At 39.2% G+C, this 27143-nt stretch overlaps 1 protein-coding gene across 5 annotated transcripts in view; it reads left to right on the top strand.

The window, feature by feature from the left end:
• LOC122554976 (rho GTPase-activating protein 6) overlaps positions 1-27143 on the top strand; it is a 538092-nt gene that overhangs the window by 321197 nt on the left and 189752 nt on the right. Inside the window, exon 1 of one of the 5 annotated variants that reach the window (XM_087992996.1) lies at positions 3342-3362. The exons of the other annotated variants lie outside the window; for them this stretch is intronic. The gene's annotated coding sequence lies outside the window, so the exon portion shown is untranslated. Of the gene's footprint in view, positions 1-3341; positions 3363-27143 lie in introns of those variants that run through there. 5 annotated transcript variants of the gene reach the window in all.

A 27143-nucleotide genomic window follows, 5' to 3' on the forward strand; every position in this document is an offset into this window, starting at 1 on the left:
AGTGTAGAGCACAGTCTAATGGAAGTCTTATGAAGTTCTTACACGTAAATTCTTGCATACAGTCTCGAAATGGCACAAGTGGTTAGCATCGATATCATAACAACAAAACCTATAACACTTGTATTGCCAGTCTGAATACATATTTATTTAACTGTGGCTAATTTCTCATTCATTAACCAAGGATTAGCACGATGACTTTATTTTCTTTCATCTTATTAGCTGTTAGTGCAATATTAGCTGGTAACCAGTTTAATATTAAAGTGTACAATCAATGATGACTGAAAATGGACTTAAACATGGGTAAACCAAATGAAGGATGAATAATTTAAAAAGAAAACTCTAACAAAACATTACCAAGAGTTATTCAGATTAAATGCAGATTATAGAGGCAAAGCATGCATACTGGATCAGCAAAGAGTCTTAACTCAATATTTGATCCGAGGCTGTAACTTCAGTGAAAGTTTCAAAACATTTGAACATTAACTCAGGACTTTTTCTCAAAAATGCATTTGGTGGATCAACTATGTTAGGCTATGAGATTTGTGTCTTCATTAAGATAAGTTCACCTGCAAAAAGTGCATGTGACCCTAGTTTTCTTCTTGACATTGCATATTGTTCAGTGAATAAAGGCCTGCAAAAAGTGACTCTACCGATGCATTAACTTAATAATCTGACTATACTATTTGATTTATTTGCCCTACCTTTTGTGTCTGTACCTCCAGCTGTTCAGAACCCGAACTTCATAATCCTAAACATACACCTCTCCAATTTTCTCTCCTTAAAGTCACCCTATCCTAATGTCTCCTCTCCCAACTCCGTCAGTATTTTTTTTGATAAGGCTCCTGTGAAGTACCTTCAGGCATTTTACCTCCTTAAAGGTGATATATAAATAGTTTTTTTTATTGCCTTCAGTTGGTAATGAAGTATTTAGTCTAAATGGAACTTCCTACGACACCTTTAGAGCTACTTTGTGAAAATCTTCCTGGTATCCTTAAACTATCAGGAATAGAAATATTTTCAAAGAGGTACATATCTGAAGAAGGTGATAAGAATAAATGGGTGGAAGGGAAGACCTGACAAAATATTTTACTGAATATAGTTGAGACAAACGAAATTTTGTCCTGATTACATTTATTTTAAAATTGAGACTTCTAACTCCAATTAATATGATTGCAAACCACAAGATTATTATGAATCGTGATTGTTAAAGTGAATTTTCAGAAGTACAATTTTGCTTAGAAGGTACTGTCAATAATTTTAAGAGCTTCAGAATTTGTGTGAAAGCTTTGACAAATGTGAATGGGCGATGGTGCAGGTGTGAAGAGGGATTGAAGAATTGCTCCTTTGTCGCTCAGTTCTTCAAATCCAGTTTTTCTTTCCCATAGTCCAGTGTCACGCTGTTTCATTATGAAAGCTATCTGACATAATGCCCAAAATAACCACATCAAAGAACTAACTCCATCAAATCCAAATAATATGTTCATCTGCAGTGGGAATGTCTAACTGTAACAAACATATCAAAAGCATTTTATTGGCTAGATTGCTCACGAGATGGAATTTGGAAACAGATATACTGATGGAAACATTACAATTTGATTAGGACCAGGGGCACCAGCAGAACATTACTATGCAGTCAATGTTTAGTCAGGTTACCTCAGTAAGATGTTATGTCAGTTTTTGAGAAAAAAAATTTAAACTGTAACTACTCATTGGAAAGAATACGTAACTCTGTCAATTGTACCATGTGTAGTTACATGGATAATGTTGGCTCAGCTTTCTTCTGGTATCCACTATATGTTGGCAGATTGTTATCCATATTTGTGTCTAACACAGTGAAAGAGTTTGTGTCAACCATTCTGACATCCTTATCCTGTAGGGATAGCACTAGCACATTTTGAGAAGATTTGTAGCTCAGGTTGATGTTCAGCATGTAGGTTCATTTTCAGATGTTTCATCACCACACTAGGTAACATCTTCAGTGAGCCTCCGGATGAAGTACTGGTGGTATAGCTCGCTTTCTATTTATGTGTTTGGGTTTCCATGGGTTAGGGATGTATTTTCCTTTGGTGACATCATTTCCTATGGTCATGTAATTTCCTGTTCTTTTTCTCAGGGGGTGGTAAATGGGATCCAAGTTAATGTGTTTGTTGATAGAGTTCCGGTTGGAATACCATGCTTCTAGGAATTCTCATGCATGTCTCTATTTGGCTTGTCCTAGGATGGATGTGCTGACCCAGTCGAAGTGGTGTCCTTCCTCATCTGTATGTAAGGATACTAGTGAGAGGGTTATGTCTTTTTGTGGCTAATTTTCTGCCTGTTTGTCCAATGTAGTGTTTATTACAGTTTTTGCTAGGTATATTGTAAATGACATTAGTTTTGTTTGTTGTCTGTATAGGGTCTTTCAAGTTCATTAGCTGCTGTTTTAGTCTGTTGATGATTTGTCTGTAGGTTTTGTTTTGAAGGTAAAGTGGGTGGTAAGGTTAGGTCCATTAACTTGACGATATTGTCCTTGCTGATGAAGTTGGTGATGTTTGATGTATGTGTTTGTGGTTCTTCTATTATTGTAGTCAGTGTTTCCTTGGCCAGATTGATGTTGATGGATGTGATCAGGGCTGTTACATCAAAGGAGACCATTATTTCATCCTCTTCTATCTTGGTGTCTTCGGTGGTCTTCAGGAGTTTTTGGTTGGAGTGAATGGAGTGGCGTGAAATCAAACCTCTCAGCTCAGTGAGCAACCTACATTCTGAGGAATAGCACTAGGTGACTAGCACTACGTAAATTGATGAGAAAAATTTTCTCTGGTGCTCAAAACATCTCTCTGACTCCTCCAGAATTGTAAAATGTGCATTTTGTGAAGCCTATCATTGAGGAAGATTTTTCAGGTGTCAGCAGACAGGTGATGTAATGCATGTGTGATGTAACCTTGTTAAAGGCATCCTTGAGATGTTGGTGGAGGGCCTTCTTCCTGAGATACTGCTGTCACTGAAGGTACTATGAGAATGATGCTAATTGTGAGCTACCATGATACCAAGGGGTCTGAGTAGTCTGGCAGTCATTTCCCCTTTGATACAGGGGAAAATGTTTTGTCTGCTTGTTTGGGTTTGTTGCTGAGAATTTGACAGACTGTGTTCATTGGATTCTTTTTGGATACACTGTATAGGTAATTTTCCTCTGCTCTTCGTAGTTCCTCTGTGCTGCTGTGTTGGGGAGTTATACTACTTTGATCCAGTGATGCATGAAGAAAAGGATCTTGTGTGAAAGAGATGGGGATTTGCAGATGGTCGTTTTCCCATCCACTCCTGTCCTAATGCTTCTAAGTAATGGAGATCCTGGTCTGGAAGATTTTGACAATTGAGTCTTGGTGAGTTGCTGAAGTATATCTTGTTGATAGGTTGAAGAGAAAGAGGAAATTGCACATTCTATTTTAAAATAGTCAGTTCTTAAAAATCATGATAGTAATGATGGAATGCAAGGTTATATACGCCTGATGGTGTGTGACTTTTAATTTTGTTCACCCAGTCCAACACCGGCACCTCCAAATGCAATGTGTGAAGATCACTGAATGAAGCAGGAGCTGATAATACAGCCCAAATCCTTACCACGGTGGCAGCCTCTTGTCTTATTAAATGAGTACAATCTAAAAGCTTTACCCCAATATTTTTGAAATGTAGGACTAGGTTTCATAAAGGTTGTTTACAAGTCAACCAAACAAACCAGCCTTGAATGCAAGACCCATTACAAGATTACCTCGCCATCAAGGTCATCCCTTGTCTAGCAAATCACTCTGGCTAGGGGCTGATGTCTGTCCTTTATACAGCCTACTCAATTTTCCCTTTGATTGAAGGAAAGGGTGATGAAAATATATGAAGTGGAGGTAGAGTGTTCAGGACAAAATCACATGCAAACTTGAGATGCCAAAAAGCTATAGAGAAAGGGTTAGGTGAAGTAAAAATGTAATCCATCTACAACATTGCACACCTCTCCAACCCTTAAGTGTACATTAGTGAATGTGTAATTCATACAATTTATAACATGGCTAACATATAAACTGATGTTTAAAGTAGATACAGAACATTTTACCAAGCATAAAATTCCTTGATTCCGAATGCATTTGGAAGGTTCAGCCTCCAATGGTCAGTGATTTGAGTTTGTTGTCCACATCCCACATTGTCTTGACCATTGCTGACCTGTTCAAATCTGTTCCTCGACAACACAGATCTGGTTGGTCTGCCCTAAGCTGAGAAGCTATTTGCTCATCATTCATGGCTTTACCAGAGCCTGTTGGCTTATCTTTTATTTCCAGCATTGAACGTGCTTGTGCTGTCATAACGTGTTGTTGAAAACAATCAAAATGACAACTGATCCATTACCAAGTGGGAAAGAAGTCAGGAAATTAATTGGTGTGAATCTCATTAAAGAGAGAGGACAGATTGAAGTTTGGCCCATCGAGTTTCAAACTAATTCTTCTGCTTTCTTCTTGTAACTTTTGATCCCCGTATTAATCAAGAGTCTGACTTAAACACATGCAATGACCTGGCCTCAACGATCTTCTGCAGCAATGAATTTGACAGATTCACCATCCATTGTCTGTAGGTTGTTGTGGTTCTGTTCGCTGAGCTGGGAATTTGTGTTGCAGACATTTCGTCCCCTGTCTAGGTGACATCCTCAGTGCTTGGGAGCCTCCTGTGAAGCGCTTCTGTGATCTTTCCTCCGGCATTTGTAGTAGTTTGAATCTGTGGCTTCCGGTTGTCAGTTCCAGCTGTCCGCTGCAGTGGCCGGTATATTGGGTCCAGGTCGATGTGCTTGTTGATTAAATCTGTGGATGAGTACCATGCTTCTAGGAATTCCCTGCCTGTTCTCTGTTTGGCTTGTCCCATAATAGTAGTGTTGTCCCAGTCGAATTCATGTTGCTTGTCATCTGCGTGTGTGGCTACTAAGGATAGCTGGTTGTGTCGTTTTGTGGCTAGTTGGTGTTCATGGATGCGGATCGTTAGCTGTCTTCCTGTTTGTCCTATGTAGTGTTTTGTGCAGTCCTTGCATGGGACTTTGTACACTACATTGGTTTTGCTCATGCTGGGTATCGGATCCTTCGTTCTGGTGAGTTGTTGTCTGAGAGTGGCTGTTGGTTTGTGTGCTGCTATGAGTCCTTGTGGTCGCCGTAGTCTGGCTGTCAGTTCGGAAATGCTCTTGACATAGCAGCACACAAACCAACAGCCACTCTCAGACAACAACTCACCAGAACGAAGGACCCGATACCCAGCATGAGCAAAACCAATGTAGTGTACAAAATCCCATGCAAGGACTGCACAAAACACTACATAGGACAAACAGGAAGACAGCTAATGATCCGCATCCATGAACATCAACTAGCCACGAAACGACATGACCAGCTATCCTTAGTAGCCACACACGCAGATGACAAGCAACATGAATTCGACTGGGACAACACTACTATTATAGGACAAGCCAAACAGAGAACAGCCAGGGAATTCCTAGAGGCATGGCACTCATCCACAGATTCAATCAATAAGCACATCGATCTGGACCCAATATACCGGCCACTGCAACGGACAGCTGGAACTGACAACCAGAAGTGACAGATTCAAACCACTATAAATGCCGGAGGAAAGATCACAGAAGCGCTTCACAGGAGGCTCCCAAGCACTGAGGATGTCACCTAGACAGGGGACGAAATGTCTGCAACACAAATTCCCAGCTCGGCGAACAGAACCACAACAACGAGCACCCGAGCTACAAATCTTCTCGCAAACTTTGAATTGTCTGTAGGTTTTGTTGTTGAAGGTGAAGTGGGTGGTACAGCATAGGTTCACTAGCTTAACGATATTGTCCTTGTTGATGAAGTTGGTGGTGTTTGGTGTATGTGTCTGCGGTTCTTCTAATACTGTAGTCAGTGTTTCCTTGGCCAGGTTGATGTTAATGGACGTGAACAGGGCTGTTATGTCAATGTCTGAATGTGTGTGTGAGTAGAATGAGAACCACAAAGTATATGTTAAAAACTAGAAACCAAGGGTGAGAAGTAGACAAAAGCAAATCAGATGCATTTGCTGTCACCCATTTATTTAGCCAAGACCTGCTCAAATCAAATGAACATGTGCACCATGGGAGAGTACATCCTGGTTGAAAGATCCACCTTCTTAACTCTGGTCTCATTTTCTGTCAAACAGGGGAAAAAAAAATGCTTCCCAGAGTTTCTTTGATTCCATAATTTTGTTCTCTTCTTTCTCTTTATTTTCCTGCATTCTTCTATTCGTATTTGCAGCTGTGCAGTAATTGTCGTCATCCTCTAGTTTCTCTCTCTTTGTACCTTTCCTTCATGCCTGCAGCTGTATTCTATGTCTGCCAGCCACATGGCATTTTTGTATCTTAACTTCCTTTGCAGTTGTAATGGTTCCAGAAGAAGCAGCACTGGGTCATATGGAGCAGTATTTCTCATTATTCATGAAAATTATAATTGACTCAATTACCAGTGACACAAACTCAGGTCTTTTTTTCAAACATTCTTAATTGTGCAGAAAATTTAAAGAAATTACATATTTACCTTACTAAACTCCTTTATAGAATCCATACATCAGGCCATTCTGCCCATTGAGTCCACAATGACCTTCCAATGAGCAAAAGCATCCCACCCAGACCTCCCGACCCCACCCCCCCTCAGTAACACTCCATTTCCATGGCTAATCCAGCTAGCGTGCACATCCCTGGAAACAAGTGGCAGTTTAGTACAGTCAATCCATCTAACCTGCACATTTTTGGACTGTGGGAGGGAACCCATGCAGACACAGGGTGAATATGCAAACTGCTCACAGGCTGTCGCCCAAGGGTGGAATCAAACCTGGGTCCCTGGCGCTATGAGGCATCAATGTTAACCACTGAGCCACTGTGCTACCCTGCTTTCTGTAGAACAAACATGATGCAGAAAATGTGGACAAGGTACAAGTACATATCTTCTTTATTATGCCTAAATCTCACTAACAAACAGCCCTGAATTTCATTTACATCAGAAATGATTACTTTCTGGACTTTGAAATTGCTACCATGATTCACAAATGCTCAGGCTTGGTGGTTCAACTCAACTTATATACTTCAAACTGGGCACCAGTGTGTCCAGAACATCCATTTTCAAGTATAAGTTATTTTTTAAAAAAGGTTTTGCCCCTAGGGAGGAGAGTACAGGAGAGGTAGAAAGAGGAACTCAGAATTCTTGAGCTGAAGAAGCAAATTACTCTCAGGAAGAGGTGAATTTTTCTGTGTGAGAGGAAAGAAGGCTAGAGTTCTTGGACATGCTGCACAAGCTGGCTAAAAAGGTCTAAGACTCGGAAAGTTTCATGAATAACTCAGAGATGTTAAACAGCTGAGTGTTTTCTCAGAGGTAGGCAAACAATAAACCGGGGTATTATTGGTTGATTTGCTTGAAAAGAAATGTTGGAAATCTGTAGCTTTTGATGCCATCATTACCTGAGGGAGAAGACTCAGAGATATATGCCTTCTTCATAATAATCATACACATGAAACTCAAAGATGAAAGCTGTTCTTGGATACGATTCCTAACCCACCTTGCATGAGTAAAGAACAACTTTTTTTTTATGGAATAGTGCAGCTGTGTATACCACATATTCATGGTGACTGATGCAAATGTTTGTGGTTGGGTCAGGCATATTTCTGACATATTGACTATAGTAACATTGGGCTTTTCATTTGAAGTGTCTTTTGTCTGTTAATTCATGTTTAGCTTATTTTAATGCAAATCTGAATCCATGTAAAGATGGCAAAAGTAAGATCTCGTTATTTCATCTTTGAGTGTAATTTGGCAAATGTGACCATTTTGGTTTACGGGTTACCATGGGAATCATAATTTTCAGCCAAAAGCAATGAATCATAGCTGGACAGTTAACATACTGATCAGCAAGAAATAAGCAAGAAAACAAACCATCAATCAGAAATGGGCAGTTGACAGCAGCCTCCAAAAACAAACATTTAAAAAAGCCCCTCTTTGAAGTGTAATACGTAGTTATAGATGTAAAGTGTTTAATTTTATCAAGGACGCAAAATAATTTTAAGGAAAGCCAGTATTATTCTTTCCTGAAAATTATAAGCTGTTTCAACTTCATTGGGTTCTATTCTATATTTGCTGACTATATACGCTCAGCGTGGCATATGGGGTTGTTTAGGGAAATAGAAAAATAATGTATTTAAGTTCGTATACATTTGAAATGACAGAGGGATGCTTTTTTTTGTATTGTCATGAGAGCATTCCTTTTAAGACAGGCCAATTTGAAAGATGTGCCACCATGAGGCAGATCACATAACTTACTCGGAATGGAAACCATTATGTTCTAAATCTCTTGAGCTACTGGATGATGTGAGAAGATTACAGATGTACCATTGCTGAAACCTAGATGGATATGATCCAGTTCTTGAGATACAGCTTGCCAGTCCCTACAGGACAGGAACATACCATTCCAATTCTGTAAACAAAGGGACCCTTCTCTCGTCACATTCTTTGTCCAGATGTGAAACACAAGTGTTCGAAGAGACACATTCACTGCTTGCCTTTAGCATTGATCTTTATTTGTACAAATAAGATGGATTAACATTAAATATTATGACTTGTCTAAGAAACATAAATGAGGATAAAGCAGTTATAAAGATGCAATTTTTGGGGGTCAGTTTGCATAATGGAGTCTTTCAGAATGCTGGATCACTGAAAATGTTCGTTTTCATTTCAAGAATGGAAAACAAGCCATGTCACTTACTTCAGAATAAAGTAAAACAAATACACCCTCTGCAATTCAGTCAGCATTCAACAAGCTTCTCTCAGTTAACTTCATAACAGTGTGTTGAGCATCGTTCAGACTGACTCATTGAAAGGAAATAGAAAACACACTCTCTTGTAGCAACACATTTCATGCCACCTGGTTAGTTACATTGCGCTCTCATCATATTCAATTTTAATTATTAAATGTTGAAGTGTTCTAGTGGATTTTAGACATACACATGAGTAAAGTCTCTTTTTCAAGACCAGTTTGAAGTGACAATGTGTGAAATAAGCATACTTTATCACTCTCTTCATTACTCAATTCTACTGCATCAGCTGCTATTGCCTGCCCTCTAAAGGGGAGTGGATGCAATGCAATGTGTGCTTCCTTCTACCTGCCCTTTGATGAAAAGGGAATCTTCAGTGGACAACGATAGTTACTACTATTAGAACAACAACCAGCATCTAGAATTTGCAAAGTTCATTTAACAAAAGTCAAATCTCAAAGATGCATCAAAAATGGGCAAGAGAAATGGAAATTAATGCCAAGTCAGGCAAAAACAAATTATTTTCTAATCAGCACGTTCAGATGCTGTGACACACCTCTGGAGTAGGTGGGACTCAACCGTGCCTCCTATCTCAGAGAAAAAAGCCATTACCACTGTGCCACAAAAGCCCCAAGAAGAGTGGGTTTGGAGAGATCATGGCTATCTTTCACCTGCCATTAATGAGTGACATAATGGTGTCAGCCTCTGTCTCTATCACCAGTGGGGTTTTGGCCAGTTCCATTTTGAAACGGGCATATTTTCAGGTGTCCAAATCACCAACCTGATGCATATGGAAATTGAAATCTTAGGATGTAAATAGGACCTTGACCGACACTTTAGGTGTAACCAATTCAGAACCTGCAAATGCACATTCTGACCAATTCAGCACTTGTGAATGCACACTCTGACCAATTCAGAACCAAAGGAACCAAAAAGTTTATTTTTAATTCACTTGTGAGGTAAGAGCATTGCTGTCCATCCCCAGTTCACTTCAAGTAGGTGGTGGTGGTGAGCTGCTGCCTTGAATCATTGTCCATTTATTGTAAGTAGACCTACAATGCAGTTAGGAAGAGAATTCTAGTATTTTGCCCTAGCGACAGTGAAGGAACAGCGATGTATTTCCAAGTCAGGATAGTAAGTGGCTCGGAGGGGAACTTGCAGTTAGTGGTGTTCCCATTTATCTTCTGCCCTTGTCATTGTAGATAGAAATTTCATTGTCTGTAGAAATGGTTGTGGGGTTTGGAAGGTGCTGTCTAGGGATCTTAGGCAGAGTTATGCGGTGCATCTTGTATACACTGTTGCTACAGAGCGTCAGTGGTGGAGGGAGTGGATGTTTGTGAATTCAGTCAAAGGTAAGTGACAAATTAACTTGGTGGATCTTGGAGGAGCACACAGAATTAAACCAGATTTCCACGATTTTGGGCACTTAACCTTGTGGATCGACATACCTGTTTGGTGTTTCTCAGCTATGTTGCCAAATGTAATTAAGACTAGGCCCTCAAAACAGCAGAAATCTCTTTGCTCCTTGAATTAACCACTGATCAAAAAGCTTCTCCAGTCAGTAACCTGAAGGTCAGACTCTTTTCCCCCTAGGCTCATAAATTTTATATCAGACATTTCCAGTGTGCTAAGTGTCACAACATTGAAAACCTTTTGGCAAGGAATATTATGATTTAGTTCTACATGATGCACAGAGCAAATCTTTACAAGTACTGGTTGGATTTAGCAAAAAGCCACATTCCTGGTGAACCATAAAACAGGATTTGAAACAAAATGGCATGGCAACAGAAGAAATTTTCAGTCAAGATCCATATAAGCAGTCTTGAGCATGCATCAAGAGACAGCCAATTTGTAATCTCCCTTTTCAATGTTTATAATTCAGATATTCTGTACAAGATATGTAGCACACCATATATTTCTTCCTATATGTATTCAAGGGCACCTCCATCACACAAATTATCGCTTACTTGCCTGTGAAGAATTAATGCAACATCATATCATATAAAAGCAATGCATCTGGCATTGACATGATGAAAATATCCTGTTGCTATAGGTTTTGAAGGAGGCCATCAGATTCTTTAGCCATTTTCTGTCATTCAAATTATTTATGGCTGATCAGATAACTCTCTAGAGAGTGGGGACTGTATCTGGCTCCATTGCTGATCTGTACAGCTCAACTACTGACTGAATTCACTATTCTGAGTCAACATGTTTAGCACCTTTTGACAAACAGGTCTTCTGCCTAGTTTGTTAATGCTTCACAGGATCATCTAATTTGTATGTATTAACATGGTGTAAAATTATTTATGTTCAAAGATGTAGAATGACAGAAAGCTAACAACAACTGTGCACTATTCTGAACTTCATATGCAAAGGTACCTATGCTGACATAAAGTTGAAGTATACAACACATAACAGCATTGTAAATATTTGTAAGTAAAATATCATTAATTGTGATGTACATGACATGATAAGTGAAAGACACCAATGGTTGAGAAGAATCCTGCAGATATCCAGGTGTGAAGAATCAAGAATTATATAAGAACATAGCTTTAACAAGAAAAGAAAGCTAGAAAGCTTACAAAGAGGATCAGGGAAAACAACTGCGATGGTTTTGGCAAATTTTAAGAATGGAAACAACTATAATACTTTTCATGGCCCAGCACCCAGAAGTACATAGAGTAAGAAGCTGAGGAAAAGTTTATGCATTAATGTCTAATATTTTCACTGTTTTGTCTGCTTGGCAGTGTTTGGAAGATAACATATTAAAACAGACATGTTTTAAATTAACATCAGTGCAGTGCAATATTTCATGCACATGTCCAACCCTGTTGTTCCATGTTAGCTTGACACAAAGAGAAATGGATTGAGAAGACCCAACTTTGCCTGTTATGGTGAAAGGCTTTTATTTACATTTGACAAAGGATTCAATGCTTATTGCATTTGAAATCATGGCAAATATCACTTCCTCTTTTCACCATATATACTAAGATTTTCATTGCACCTTACAGTCCTTCTTTATTTATGGGTTTAATGAATCAGCCCATATTACAATTCACTACTTAGGGCATAAACATGGGTAACTTGAGAGGTGTGTACATAAAAGAATGTAGTTTTCAGCTTTGGCTCAGTAATAACCCTTTTGCTTCCAAATCAATGTCAGTAAGCTTAAGTTACTCTCCAGAGATTTGGGCACATAGTTTGCCCCAGTGCAATACTGGGACTGGCAGAGTTCTGTGCTGTCAGAATTGCTGCACCTTTATTTGAAGTGTAAACATTTCACATAAAGGGTCCCATCTGTCAGCAATTAGATGCACAAAATCTCATGACAATATTCAAAGAAAATCGGGGAATTTCTCCTGATGTTCTTGACAATATTTATCCCTCAACCAACATACGTGAGCTCATAATTATTTCACTGCCTTTATTGCAACTTTTCTGAGGGCAAATTTGTTGCTATATGTCCCTAAATAACAACAGTGACTCAATTTCAAAGGTGCTTAATTGACAGTAGAGTACTTTGGAATCAGAGAATTTGTGAACAGCGAAGGATGACCAGCTTATCTTCAGTTGTGGGAAAGAATTTGGAGATAATTTGGACAAATATGGATTAATTATAGAGTGGCACCAGAGAGTAGTTAAAGGTAAAAACATGTTCAACTAATTTTCTAGAGAGAGGATTGTTGAGGGAAATATGGTTGATGTAGGATATTTGGATTCTGAAAGGTACGTTATAAAATTTCCTGTAATTGGCTTGTCAGCAAAATTGAAGTCATGAAAATGAAAGGGCCAGTTGCAACATGGATGCAAAATTAGCCAGAGGTGAGGAAGGAGAGAGTAGCAGTGAATCTTTGCTTCAGTGGGCTGGAGGAGAGAATACAATGTATTAATGACTTGCACTTGGGTGTACTAGATGCAAATTCAACCTTCAAGAAAAAGATAAATTTCTGTAAAGATTCAGCAGGTCTGGTGGCATCTGTGGACAGAGAGCTGCCAGATGTGCTGTGTTTGACCAGGAATTTATGTTTTCGTTTCTGATTTCTAGCATCCCCATTTTTCTTTGGTTTTCTTCTTACAATCTCAACCTTCGCAGAAGAGACAAAATGTAAAACAAGCAATGAGGAAGCTGGCAATAAACCTCAAAAGGATGTGAACATGTTAGACAAATGGATGCACACTTGGCAGATGAAATTTAATGCCGAGAAGTGTGAAGTGATAGAAACTGTGGTAAGACCAAGAGCCAATATAAATAAATGGTCATTTCTAAAATGGGTACTGAAGTAGAGATATATGTGCAGAAACCACTGATGGTGGTAAGTAGAGAAAATGTTTGAAAAGCAAATTGGATCCTGGGCTTCAGAAATAGTGGAATTGAGTACAGCAGCAAAAAAGTTATAATATTAAGTACTCGATGTCATCAACTGGCACCATGTGTCCAATTCTAGCCACCACACATAAAGAAGAATGTGAAGACTCTTTTAAAAAAAAAGGATAGATAAGATTTACAAGGACGGTAGCAGAAATCAAGAACTTCAGTTACATAGATAGATTGGAGAGGTTGAGTGAGTGTGTGTCTTAGAACAGAGACACTTGAGAGGAGATTTGATCAAAGTCTTCGATGACATGAGGAATACAGACACTGTAAATAGAAAAAAACTGTTCCTATTGGACACGTTTAAAATGAGAGCATGCAGACTTGATGTGATTGGCAGAAGAACCAAAGGAAAATAAAATCCTTTTCATGCGCTGACTGGTTATGATCTGGAATGCACTACTTGAAAGGGCAGTGGAAACAGATTTCAAAGTGAATTGTGTAAATACTTGAAGAAATAAATGGTCACAGCTAAATGGCAAGGGAGGATTACCTTCTGGATCATTTCTGCAAACATCTGACATAGACTGATTAGGCTGATTGCCCTCCTCTTGTGCTTAACCCCTCTTCTGTAATTTTTAAATGCGCTGCCTATAATTTGTGAATACTTGTCTATATGACCCAACAACACTGAGTACCATTAAGTGTAATTCTTCGTACTGAAAGCTTTCTCATGCCCACACCCTCAGCCTGACCCATTAACACAATAACAGCCATTTCTCACACCCGTCTTCTTTGCAGTCCTTCATTCCCTCAAACCCAGTTGATGTCAGCACTCTTCACATTCTCCAACTGTCCACTGCTCCTCAGTCTTCTCTACCTTTTGTTATATTTCCAGTTGTTGGAATTAATGAAAATATTGGCACACTTCTCTCTCTTGCATCAATTCATTTTGGCACTCCATTACACTATACCCCTATGTGTCCCTCCTACTTTAAGCAGAGCACTACAGTGCTGTTGCTCATGAGCATTGATCTCCAAAAGAATTCCACTTTCAAATTCCAGTTTTCAGGAGCTGGTGGTGCTATTGAAAATATTGGAGCTTGAAGAAACAGATTCTTCATTGTAAACTGACCTGTGTGTTGTAAATGGCTTGAAATATATAATTTCTGATCATGGGCACACTAATAAAGACTTATGTGGTTGATAGTAGGAAACCAATTCCTAAAAAAAATCTGGTTATCAACACATTGCAGTTTGTAAGAAATTGCTACTAGTAAATTATCTGCCTGCTTTACAACAGTAAATCTCATTTCAAAGAGTATTTCAGTTGGATGCTCTATCATTTTATGATTCCAGAGTGTGCTGTAGTTTAGTCATTTTGATTCTTACCACAGGTCTAGGGGTTAATCTATGATTTAAGTAACAGACTTGAAATCAACCAGCCCTATTAATCTAAGATAATGGCTTGAGTCCAGTAGCAGAAATTGGATCAAGTCAAGCTCCAGATAATGCTTACTTACAGCTGAGTGGTTTGAATTCTAAGTCACAACTCATTGATATTAATTTAGATGAGTTTAGAGTGTGTGTGCATGCGTGCGTGTAAAAAGACCTGTAACTTTGAGTCTCCAAAGAAAAGGAGTATACTGCCATTTGTGATTTTATAAATGTAAACCATCCACTCAATATGATCTGAAGCTTAAGAGTCTGGCACTATCCGTGCTGTTTTTGGAAATTCCAGATAGCGTTATGTTCAAATCAAACTCGCAAAACTCTGAAAAATGTTGTTATTGATGACAAAGGTACACTTCCCTGCCATGTTATATGCAGCCACTTACCTCCAGAAATACTCCATGGTATAATCATTCACCTTTTCACCCTCTCAATGGGGAAGCAATGTTTTTTTAATTAAAGAACATGGCTGAAATCTCACCATTGAACTTTCAAATAATTAAATACCCTGGAACGGACACATCAAAACAGAGAGCCATTGTGTGGGATTCGTAATCTTCAATTACAGAAGATTATATTTAGTTTGCACTGCTTAAAGTAAAACTGTGTTGCGGTTAATTCTCAACCCAGTTTCCAACCATTCCAGTGAAGCTCAACAGAAACTCAAGGAACAGTATCTCATCTATACAATATGTACTTTACAACCTTCCAATCTCAAAACTGAATTCAGCAATTTCAGACCCAAAGCCACTGCCTCCATTTTGTTGGTGCTAGTAATGGTTTTGTGGTTGCCACTTACAACTCCTTCAGAAACATGTTACTTTTCTTTATTTGTCCCATTTCCACCCAATTTTGCTTAACACCATTATCCATCTTGGTTAAAATCCTTCCCAAATGACAAAAAAAAGCTACTCTGTGTTGGATAGTGAGTCACAAACGTCTGTTTGCTTCCTTCAAACCTTCATTCCTGTGTTTGGCTAAGGCCAGAAGGTGAGCAGACAAAAAACTTGTTCTATGAAGGTTATTTGCAGTTTTAAATATGGTAATGAACCTCTGGACCCAATTTTTGCGGAGTTTTCTCATTTAACTGTTGTTACATGTTGTTTCCTGAGCATTGGCAAACCTGGCAGCTTCAAGGTGAAGTAATGGATCGAGAGGCCAGGTTTGAGATGCCTGCCTGAGGTAATTTTGCAATCAGGCAGCACTCCTTCCCTATTTCACATCCACCCCACCCTCCTCCCACCCAATTCATTCAAGAGGTCCAAATTTGTTGTAAAGATCTACACCTCTCCCACAACCAAGATGCTGATTTCGCCACATCCCTGATCAAGTCAACACTGATTTTTTTTTTTCTCTTCCACACGCCTCCGACCCATCTACTGAAGAACAAAAGCTGCTCCCCACCACACCTACCTTAAGGAGTCTGATCATCTCTCCTCCTATTTCCACCACAGGCTGCTGATTGCCTACCGGCATGAAACCTTATTGTCCTTCCTTCCCCATATCTGTCCCTGAATTGCTTCCTTCTGCTAATCTGATTGGGTTAAGATGAGTAAGTGGCAGGTTATGTAACAAAATTTACCCCCTTGATCAGGGGTTGCAGGGAACTGTTGGATGACATTTCTGACATGCTGTACAGCATATGGGGATACTGAGTTGCTGATTCCCCCAATCCAACTCCTCTTCAAATGTCAAGCAAGAAAAAATATACCTCTTCTGCATTCCACCTGCTCACAGACCCCCCCTGTTGTTTTTTGTTCACCTTCCCTTCTAGTTTTCCCCTGCCTAATTGGAATGTGCTTAAAATCTGTTATACCTGGAACTTCTTCCACCTGTCCTAATCCGAAAAAGTAACACCATGGATACTGCCTAACCTGCTGAATGTGTCCAACATCTTCTGTCTTTATTTCTGATTACTGCCCAGCTTTTGGTCTGTGAATCAACTTATATTTACGTTTTTCTAATTAAACATCATAAAGCTTTAAGCACAATTTTCACTTTGCGCCATTCTATTTCCTCAATCAGGGCTGTCTACACCAAATCTTCCAAGTATATTTCCAAATCCCACAGCAGCTGATTGCATATTTTGTTGTCAGACCAGTATGAGTGACTAAAACCATTCTTTTCCTTAATATTCCTGTGAACTTTTTAGCAAATGTTTTCAAAGTATTCACTTTCAGGAAAGTGAAAGCATTCCTTTCCATCTCTCTTGTTAATCCAAAGGGCAAGAGGCAGATTCAGCGCCCAGTTAGCACATCACAATTTCTGCACTGGGAACAAAAAAATGCAACAAGAATTAATTTTAGTTATGGATTCGGGAATGACATCACACATTGCAGTATGTTCATAAAATAAAAACAAACATAAATGCTGTTTTCGCTCTGAATAAAGTCAAGGAAAGCTGAGATGGATCCCTTCCACGTTGATCCACATCCACATACTGCTGTAGTAATTAAATATCTTGCCTTTCAATCTCCCTGTATTCCAATTATTGCAAATGTGCAGCTGCTCACATCAGCTTCACAATTATTTTGTTGCACTACTGACACCGATGTCACACTGCTACAGCTGTTCTTCATTGCTTTTTTTCCAACAATAGTCTTTGCTATTTGTTTCCCTCTGTCTTCCATCACATTTCTCAACATTCCTGTACAGCGTGCTGGAAAAATACCCAGCTAATTAGCTTCACTTTAATAGAATTTGGACTAGCACCCCGTTGCAGATATAGTAAATGAGGAAAAAAAAGTGTCTCTGGTGTAACTGACATTGCTACAAGTATATTATGCTGTAACTAATGATTTAATAAACACATGATTAAAAATACAATTAAAAATATCAAAATCGCTTTAATCTGCCATTCTTCAGCAGTAATTACATCTTAAAAAAATGGCAGACTTGGCTCAGTGATAGTACTTCCACTTCAGAATCACAAGGTCGTGAATGTAAGCCCCACTCTGAAGACCTGAACACATAATTCAGACTGACACCCCAGCAACAATACTGAGGGAGGCGCTGTCTTTCAAACAAGACATTAGCTGAGGTCCTGTCTACTCTCTTGGGTAAAGGTAAAACATGCTGCGGCACTATTTGAAGAGTGCCAAATTCTCATTGAACCCTGGCCAACATTCCTCCCTTAAGCAAGTTTTGAAACAGATTATATGGTCATTATCACATTGCTTTTTGTGGGTTTTGCTTAATAAAATTTGGCTACTGTGTTCCCTATATATTAACATTGACTGAACCTCAAAAGTACTTTAATAAAATAAAGAACTGCAGATGTGGGAAATCTGAAACAAAAACTTAAAGTACTTTTGAGACAAAAACAAAAATTGCTGGAGAAACTCAGCAGGTCTGGCAGCACCCTAAGGAGTCACTGGACCCGAAACATTAACTCTGCTTTCTCTCCACAGATGCTGCCAAACCTGCTGATTTCTTCAGCAATTTTGTATTGATGTCTCAAAAATACACTATTGGCTGTAAGTTACTTCGGGACATTGTAGGTTGTGAAAGGTGTATAAAGACAAATTATGTTTTATTCTATTAATAAATTGAGATTGCTCATATATAGTCTTTATGGTGCTGAGTTAAGTAAGTTCATATTGATAACTGCGCAGCTGTGATGACTTACTCTTATGCTACAAACGTTACATCAAAATCCACACAAAACCTTAAAGTATAAAAAGAACTGTATATGCTAAGATTGATTAAGATTAGAAAACTCACCAGCAACCTAACTGGCTACTTTTTTTTCTAAAGAAATGTAATTATTGGTGATAAGGCCACCTATGATTTCCCTTATTTTCACAGACACTACTTGTTTTAAATTACAAATAAGTTAGCCACTTTGGGATGGGCCTGGAATCAATACAAACTAGACAGGTTAAGGATGGCATGTTCACTAAGGGGCATTTAGTGAACTAATTGCATTTTCTGATGATCTAAAGCATAATGTCGCTATTACTGATAGCAACTCTTCTGTTTCTTGATTTTTGAACAGGAATCCAAAGTCATAAATTGCAATTGCATGTAAGACTGACATAGCCACTGCTATTTTTAATTTTGGAAATACTTGACCTTTAACATTGGGTGTAGAGCAGAGTGATTGGATAGGAAATGGATTGGTGAAGACTGGTGGGAAGAAAAAGCAGTAAGAAAGCTCAACAACAAACTAAGATGGGGAAAAAAGTATATTTACAACAGAAGTCTTAAACTCAGTAATTACCATTCAATCCTACACCCATGATAATCCCAGAAGTCAATCTGGTGGATGCAAATTCAGTCTAAGAAACAACAGTATTTAAAGCTGTTTAATAGAAGATCTTGCACACAATGAATATAACAGATTTTCACCTGGATGAACTAGAATGTCCAGTTGTAGAATAAGGTGTAACTAGAAATACATATTGGAAGTAAAGAAAAGATGCAATGCTCATTAATTTGAGGAAAATGTTGACAAAAACCTTGGAGATTGTGGATTAGAGGGGGATGTTTATAATGAACAATTTAGAGTGGGAATGGATTTGAAGCTTCTTGCTAACTTTGCAAACGTCGAGGCAAAGCTACAATGGGAATGAGTCAGAACTGATTGTAGCTGGGAAAAAGTTGGTAAATATGCTGAAGATGGGGAGGGGCAGAAGTAAATGATGGGTGAAGATGGAGTCCTGAGAGAAAGAACAGCAGATACGCAAAGTGAGCCAGAGAGGGGGAGAAAGCTGCTAATGGCACCCATTCAGTGAGTGGAAATGGATTGGCTGTTGAGAAAACAGCCCCTGTCACTGACAATGCCTTGTGTGTGGGTGTGGGGAACAGACATTGAAGAAATTTGCTCAAGCTCTAAAATTATTGAACCTGATTGAGTCCTGAAGGCTGCAGGGTCCCCAAGTGTAAGTAGAGATGCTGTTCTTCCAGCTTGCACTGAGCCTCAGTGGACCACTGCAGTAAGCCTGAGTCAGATATGTTGGCCAGGGAGCAGGGTAGTGTGTTGAAGTGGCAAGTCAATTTTGCGGACAGAACAGGAGGGCAGCATTAGGATATTGAGCTCAATGAGTAGCCATGGTTACAGTGAATGATGGAGTGGGCTTGAGAGGTTGAATGGCCTACTCCTTCAGGAGTTCTGAGGAAGGGTTACACCCAAAATGTTGACATCTCCACCTCCTGATGCTGCCTGGCTTGCTGTGTTCTTCCAGCCTCCTGCTTGTCTACCTTGGACTCCAGCATCTGCAGTTTTTTTGTCTCTGTCCTGCTCTTACCTTTTATGTTTTTATGGAAGGCAGTGGGTGTAAGCATCCATAAAATTAGGAACAAAAGGTCAAGTGGTGTAGCACAGGGAGAAAGAACTAGAGCCAAGTCCTGCCTGCTTGGCAAGTAACCTTGCTTTCTTGATTTTTTTCCGTTATTAGGTTAGATTTTATTTCGCAATAAATTATACTTGTTATGCACCAAACACTTATGCGTTGCTATTCTCTCTTGCCTCATCCCAACTCCACCTCCCCAACCCCAAATCTTTGTTGCCCTGATTATAAGAATATCAGAGAACTCGTTAACATCAGAATTTCAAAATGTGACAGAAGGAAACACAAAATAGACTTTGCATCAGCTCTTGAGGCTTCAGAAACATAACTCGTGCTGATACGTAATCTTCCCTAAGATTCATTAAAAGGCCACCAACACACATTGTCACGTAGATTCCAGGGAGTCAAAGTTCAGAACAAAATAAGTAAGCAATGTACAAGCATGTGTTTATCTAGTTCAACTTGAGAGTGCTAAGCTGGTGATATCACTCCAAAATCCATCAGGCTCAGGGGGAATTTCCAGGCATCTGCGTAACTGAGTATCACAGTGACTGTGACCAATATTTTCTTTCCAGCTGTCTTCAATTAGGTTAGCTCTTTTTAAAAAGTAGGATAACACTGGTTTCTTGTAACTACAATGCACACAATGACGTCACTTTATGAGCCAAACTTGCTTTCTCTTTGACACTTCTAATTCTCGCCGGCATATATTTCCAGGGACATTCCCAGGCCTGTTGTATTTTACATAGTTACTATTCTTCAAGCGTGAATTTAGATAGGCTGGACCACAAGGACAAAGCAACCAAGTCAAATCTGTCCCTACTCGACATTCACTTGCGAGCACCTTTAACTTAGCAAAAATTGTTGAAGTTTGGAGAGGATGTTATTACTTCTATTTGTTAGTTTTTAGGACATAGACATGCTCAGTATGATGAGCATTTATTGTCCATTTCTTAAGTTGCCCTGACATGGTGGTGTTGAGCTTTCCTGAACCTTGAAGTTTTTAAACAACCAAGTATTTTGTCTGGATAATTTTGAACACAGTTGAAAGTCATCTTGTTAGATCGAGGATTTATTCGCGTATTTGTTAAATTGGAGTGTAGGTTTAGGAGTTTGTATCATAAATGTATTGCCTCAGTAAATAATTAATGTAAATTGAGTAGTAATTAGTTGAATAAGTGTCATGGAAGTGTAATTTTTAAAATGTGCTTCTGACAATATTGTTTTAGATAGAATGTACAGCACAGAAACAGGGCTGTTCAGCCACACATACCCCAAGTGAGCATCCTCCTATTTATCAAACCCCATAAACATAACTGTCCATTTCTTTCTCCATTGTAAGTTTATTGAGTGATGTTCCATCACAGATTAAAAGATCAAGAACAAAAATCTACAAATTGAATATTCTGTGTCTACAGGAGGCAAAGGAATGAGGTGTGCTGTCTTGAAAATGAGGTGGTCTGTTCTCCAAATCAATAGCTAATGACTTCTTCCCATGTACAAGTATAGTCTGGGCAGAAATTCCATGGCTATTTTCCTGCCTTGCCTTCATTTAAAATCTTTATGTGGTCAATTTGTGACTCAGCTTAAATTTTACCACCTCCAGATGGGCCTCCTAATATGTAGCCTGCATGACTAATCAAACTGTATGGACTGTATGTCAGGGCTTTTATTGTGCAGTGGTGGTGTCCCTATCTCTAAGTCAGAAGACTGGGTTCAAATCCCACCTACTGTAGAGGTATGCAATAACATCTCTGAATGGGTTGATTGCAAATAGGTAGGCTGCATTTCAACTGAGGGAGGGGTAGGGTCTGAGGAGAGTTCCTCAATCTGCACTTATTTGTGCATCATCAAATGCGCAGACGTGGGGCATTGTGAGGTCACTGAGATCCACCACCTTGCTTCTGACACCCTCCATCCCTGCAAACCCCAACCCATGAGACACTCCCTTCAACAATGCTAACCTTTTCCCCAGGTCCTTCTCAATGCTGAGCCTCTGGGTTGTGCTCTGCAGAAAAGCCATCATGTTCAGGGACCTCACTTTGGAGGGGTACCCTGACAGTGTCCTCTCAAGTGCATGATGAGCACAAGGTCCAATGGGTCTCCCTTTTAAAAATGAGCACGGCTGCCTTGTTCACTTTTTTTATGTAGCCAGCAAAACATCCTCCAAACCTGGAAGATTCTGTCTAACATTTCACAGGTATTAAATCATAATGACAAACATTAAAATTCAGATTCAAGTGACTTTTAGATCAGGAAAAATTAGTCTCCTGAAGAAAGCAAAATACTGTGATGCTGAAAATGCAAAATAAAAACAGAAAATACTGGAAATACTCAGAGATCTGACATTACCTGTGGAGAGTTAATGCTTACAGCCGATCCCTTTCGAGAAAAGGTCAATTTGATGAAAGGGTGACCTGGAACATTTAGTTTGCTTTTCTCTCTGCAGGTGCTTCTAGGTCTATCTCATATATGCAGCATTTTCAGGTTTTCTTTCATTAATCGGAAATGGGATAGAATGGATTTGTGTATGCAGCATGCTTTATTTGTACTTTAAGGCAATACTGTTATTTGAAAATTGAGGTACCATTCTACAGTATTGAGATGAATTTCTCCATACAAACTGTCTCTGAAGATGCTGCTCCTTATCAATATGTAAGGCTCTTCAACTCCTTGTATTGTAATACTCATTTATTTACATCTGCACATAGGTTATCAAATACAGTTCTCTATTGTAGACCTATTGTCTAAGACCTCTATTGTCTAAGACCTCTGTGTTCACATGCTCATTATAGATTGGGGACTTCTCTATCACTGATATCAGAATCATGTGACCAGTTCCATCATCTTGATTTACATGAGGAAGATGTCTTGGGATGAGGACTGAGATAGGGATGATATGAGGATGATGAACAATCAAAGAAGTACAATTTCAATGAAGATACTAATTCCACCAGAAATGTTTTGTTAATCTGTTATAATCTTAATATTTTCAGAAGAAAAATAAACCTGCCATTGGCAATTATGCAAAATTAGTTGTTTTATAATGGAGATGGATTAGATTACTTACAGTGTGGAAACAGGCCCTTCGGCCCAACAAGTCCACACCGACCCACTGAAGCGCAACCCACCCAGACCCACTCCCCTACACCTAACACTACGGGCAATTTAGCATGGCCAATTCACCTAACCTGCACATTTTTGGATTGTGGGAGGAAACCGGAGCAAACCCACATAAACACGGGGAGAATGTGCAAACTCCACACAGTGAGGCAGGAATTGAACCCGGGTCTCTGGTGCTGTGAGGCAGCAGTGCTATCCACTGTGCCACCGTGCCGCCCATGATAAGTAGTACCTATATTTTTCTACTGTATATCTGCAATACAAAATCTTGCCATGACTGTACTAGAGAATTGGAACATATACCAGAACCGACATGAGCAACTTTGCAATCAAACAGTTTGTGTTACGCCTGTGTCATAAAGACATACATAAAGAGTCGATCAATCACCAAGGAGGTGGACAACATTTCACTTTTCTGTGGTTTGGGAAATCAATATCATTAGAGCACCAGGCCTCTTCCAAACAAGCAACTCACTGCAATGGTAGATAATTTGTATACACACTATATTCCCTCTTCAACTGTAACCATTATATCAGGGTGCCTAAACATGAGTCCAAATTTTCACTGTGAACGTAAGCGTAGTTTCCAACTGAGCACACGGATTAATAATTCATTATGATATTAACAAAAGACCTGAAGCAGAGGGGTGGAGAGCGTCAGAAGCTTCAAAGGCAGCATTTTGCTTGAAGACACATAGATTGAAATAATTGGGTCTTAAAAGGTAATTCATATTTCATTAGCAATTCCAAAAAGGGTTCAGCCGTTGGTTACAAACTAATAGTGTAAACATAGGAGGTCGAAACCGGCTCACTTTCATCGGAGAGCTGGACACAAATCCAACCACTCTTTATTTTATCACAAGATTTTTTGTGTCAATAGCAGTGTGACCCTCCTTATGCTACTTCAGGGCTCAACACAAAATAAAATGATCAATTTTCCCTGGATGTTTGGTTCAATTCTGGCTGGCCTCTGATTGAAAAATTCATTTTTAAAGTTGAACAAATGACTGCAAAATGGGAATGTGGTGTAACTGCACAGAGGGTAAGTACCACAAATGGTAAAGCTCTTTCAGCAGTGATGGTCTTGACCATGTATATTGTTAAAGTTGTGCTAGTGTATTCTTATTGATGTTAGGTGGATGACGCTGTGAAAAAGATGAAATTCAGCTACAGGTCTGCCCTGCAAAGTTTTAACCAGAGCCATATTCTCTTACCAGGAGCTATGGAATTTTGACTATTTCAAAAAATATCAAACAAAATGTCATGGAGGGTTACTAATGGGGTTATCATTTTGCACAGTAGCGCAGTGTGTTACTGATTGTACTGAAAAATTAGAGGAAACTGTCAAGAGTGCTTCAGTGGAGGAGGAAAGACAGGAACATGGAGCGAGCTGATTATAGATGTTAGCAATATCAGCCCTCATCCATCTCATTTTGTTCTTCTATGTATGTGTAAGAGATAGGGAGAGAAAAAAAAGCATGTGTTCTAATTCAAATTAAGATGATCAGAAGTGCTGCACTTAATGGGAATATACAATTGGTATTTGTGAAGTCATTTAAAGGCTAACTGACACCAGGAATTTTTTTGGAGAATCATTGAATTAAAATAAAACTGTCCTTTTGTTGTTAATGTATGAAGAGTTGACTTGGTTTACGCTTAAGTGATAGCAGCTAGTTTGCTCTGTAAAGTTCCCATCAAATTCTCCAAGGAGTTATTTAGATTTTAGTTGTATGTATATCTAAGACTGACAACTGTTGTCACTGTTCAACTTCTGTTTCAGGCTGTCAGCAGTGGCTCTGAAGAAGGAACATGCAGGAAATGTACATCTTTTTGACCTTTTAAATTAATTTTGTTATTAACTGGGGTGACTGCTTATCTATGTTTTCAAGTTAGTTCTGTGTTGGGAAGTGTGTAGCCTTCTGTTCTGTTAACTATTATTCTTTAAAGAATAAGATTTCAAACATACATTACACGCAAATTAAAGTTATTCTTAAATTTCAATCAGTTTAGTAGTAGTATATAAATCAGTCTCTGCTAAAAAATATAAATGCAAATATTTAATCAATAATTAGAAATTTCAAATCAATTTAGTTTCCACCCAAAGTGATCAATGATACATTGCTTTCTGCTGATCATTATCAATGTCACATGGGGAAATTTTTGCTTCAGGGCTATTGTCATAAACTTATGCTGAAGATCATTTGAAAAAGGAAACTTTTACATGGCTATGTGATAATATTAGTGGAATGGGATAAATTGGACAATCCTTTCAAAAGAGATGACATAATTACGGTCTGAATGGTTTCATTTTGTGCTGTGGATTTCTATGATTAAATATGGATGTGATGTTTTGACTGGCCAGGTTTCCTCCTTTTTAGTTGAAGAGTCAGCAGGGAAGTGTACCCTGTCAATCAGAGGACCCCCACAATTATTTTTCTGGAGCTGGGATTTCTACTCCTCACCTGGGGGCCATCTAATGGGCTGGCAGTGTTAATGTCAGACATGGTCATGACTGGGTCAACCAGCAGGCTGGTAGAAGGGTAGGAAAAGGGCCTTAATGCTGTCATTGAGAGAGATTGGTGGGTTAATGTTCACAGAGGCAAACCTTGGGCCAAATGCCCAATACAGAAAAAAAAGGTTCTTGCAGGAATGATCTACCACTCCTTCCTGCCCAGGTCTGAAGTACAGAGATCAGCTAGGCTCTATGTGCTACCCAAACTCCTGCTGCTTCGAAATTGAGGCCTGATTGGAAATGACCTTGAGACTTATGTGGCCAGTAATTGGGAACTTAAAGGTTTCAGATGGGTCAAGCATTCTGTACTGATTATAACTAGGTCAGCCAGGTGGACCTCACTGAATTAGTTCCCTGATTCGACGAGATTAACAGCCCCAATTAGGGAGCGCTAGCTCACTTTCAAGAGGAGAATATTAGAGATACTGAAATTCTGGTACCAGACTCTGAATGAGGCAGTATTAAAATCAAGGACTGTTGGTGTGGAAATAAAGTGTTACTTGATGATGGATACTGGCCTCTGTGGAGTTACTTGACAATTTACTCCCCTTACCACACACACACTGTGCACACAGTGGGTGGCTAGAAGGACACCTGCGAAATTTTACAGGCTACCACCACCTACGAATGCGCCTGTGAGGATCCATATAATTCTGTCCTATAGTATTTTTATTATGTGCCAATAAAACTAGAGCTGAATAAGCAAAATATTTCCAGGATATTAATGTATTTTAGCCAGTAATCTGACACCATGATCTGCCAGCAAAAGTTCATTTAATGATTTACCACCGTTCCCTCAACAAATAACGGGAAAAAAATCAGTGTATACTTATTATACAAATGTCTTGAAGTCGTCCTTGGCTCAGTGGTAGTATACCCACTTTTGACATGGAAGTTACGAGTTTTGAGCCTCAGTCCAGACCACTCCAGCAAACGGAGATAAATCTTCCTGAATATTAGATTGAATCACAGCAGTGCATGCTGGGATTACAACAGGATCTTGATCAGATGGGCCAATGGGCTGACAAATGACAGATGGAGTTTAATTTAGATAAATGTGAGGTGCTGCATTTTGAGAAAGCAAATCTTAACAGGACTTATACACTTAATGGTAAGGTCCTAGGGAATGTTGCTGAACAAAGAGACCTTGGAATGCAGGTTCATAGCTCCTTGAAAGTGGAGTCGCAGGTGGATAGGGTAGTGAAGGTGGCATTGGTCTGCTTTCCTTTATTGGTCAGAGTATTGAGTACAGGAGTTGGGAGGTCATGTTATGGCTGTACGACATTGGTTAGGCTACTTTTGGAATATTGCGTGCAATTCTGGTTTCCTTCCTATTGGAAAGATGTTGTGAAACTTGAAAGAGTTCATCAAAGATTTACAAGAATGTTGCCAGGATTGGAGGATTTGAGCTACAGGGAGAGGCTGAATAGGCTGGGGCTGGTTTCCCTGGAGTGTTGGAGGCTGAGTGGTGACTTTATAAAGGTTTATAAAATCATGAGTGGCATGGATAGGGTAAATAGTCAAAGTCTCATCCCTGGGGTGGGGGAGTCCAGAACTAGAGGGCATAGGTTTAGGGTGAGTGGGGAAAGATATAAAAGAAACCTAAGGGGCAACGTTTTCACGCAGAGA

Source organism: Chiloscyllium plagiosum, unplaced genomic scaffold (genome assembly GCF_037043375.1).
Source record: "Chiloscyllium plagiosum isolate Xiang-an unplaced genomic scaffold, Cpla_swu_hap1 HiC_scaffold_12, whole genome shotgun sequence".
Classification (NCBI taxonomy): domain Eukaryota; kingdom Metazoa; phylum Chordata; class Chondrichthyes; order Orectolobiformes; family Hemiscylliidae; genus Chiloscyllium; species Chiloscyllium plagiosum.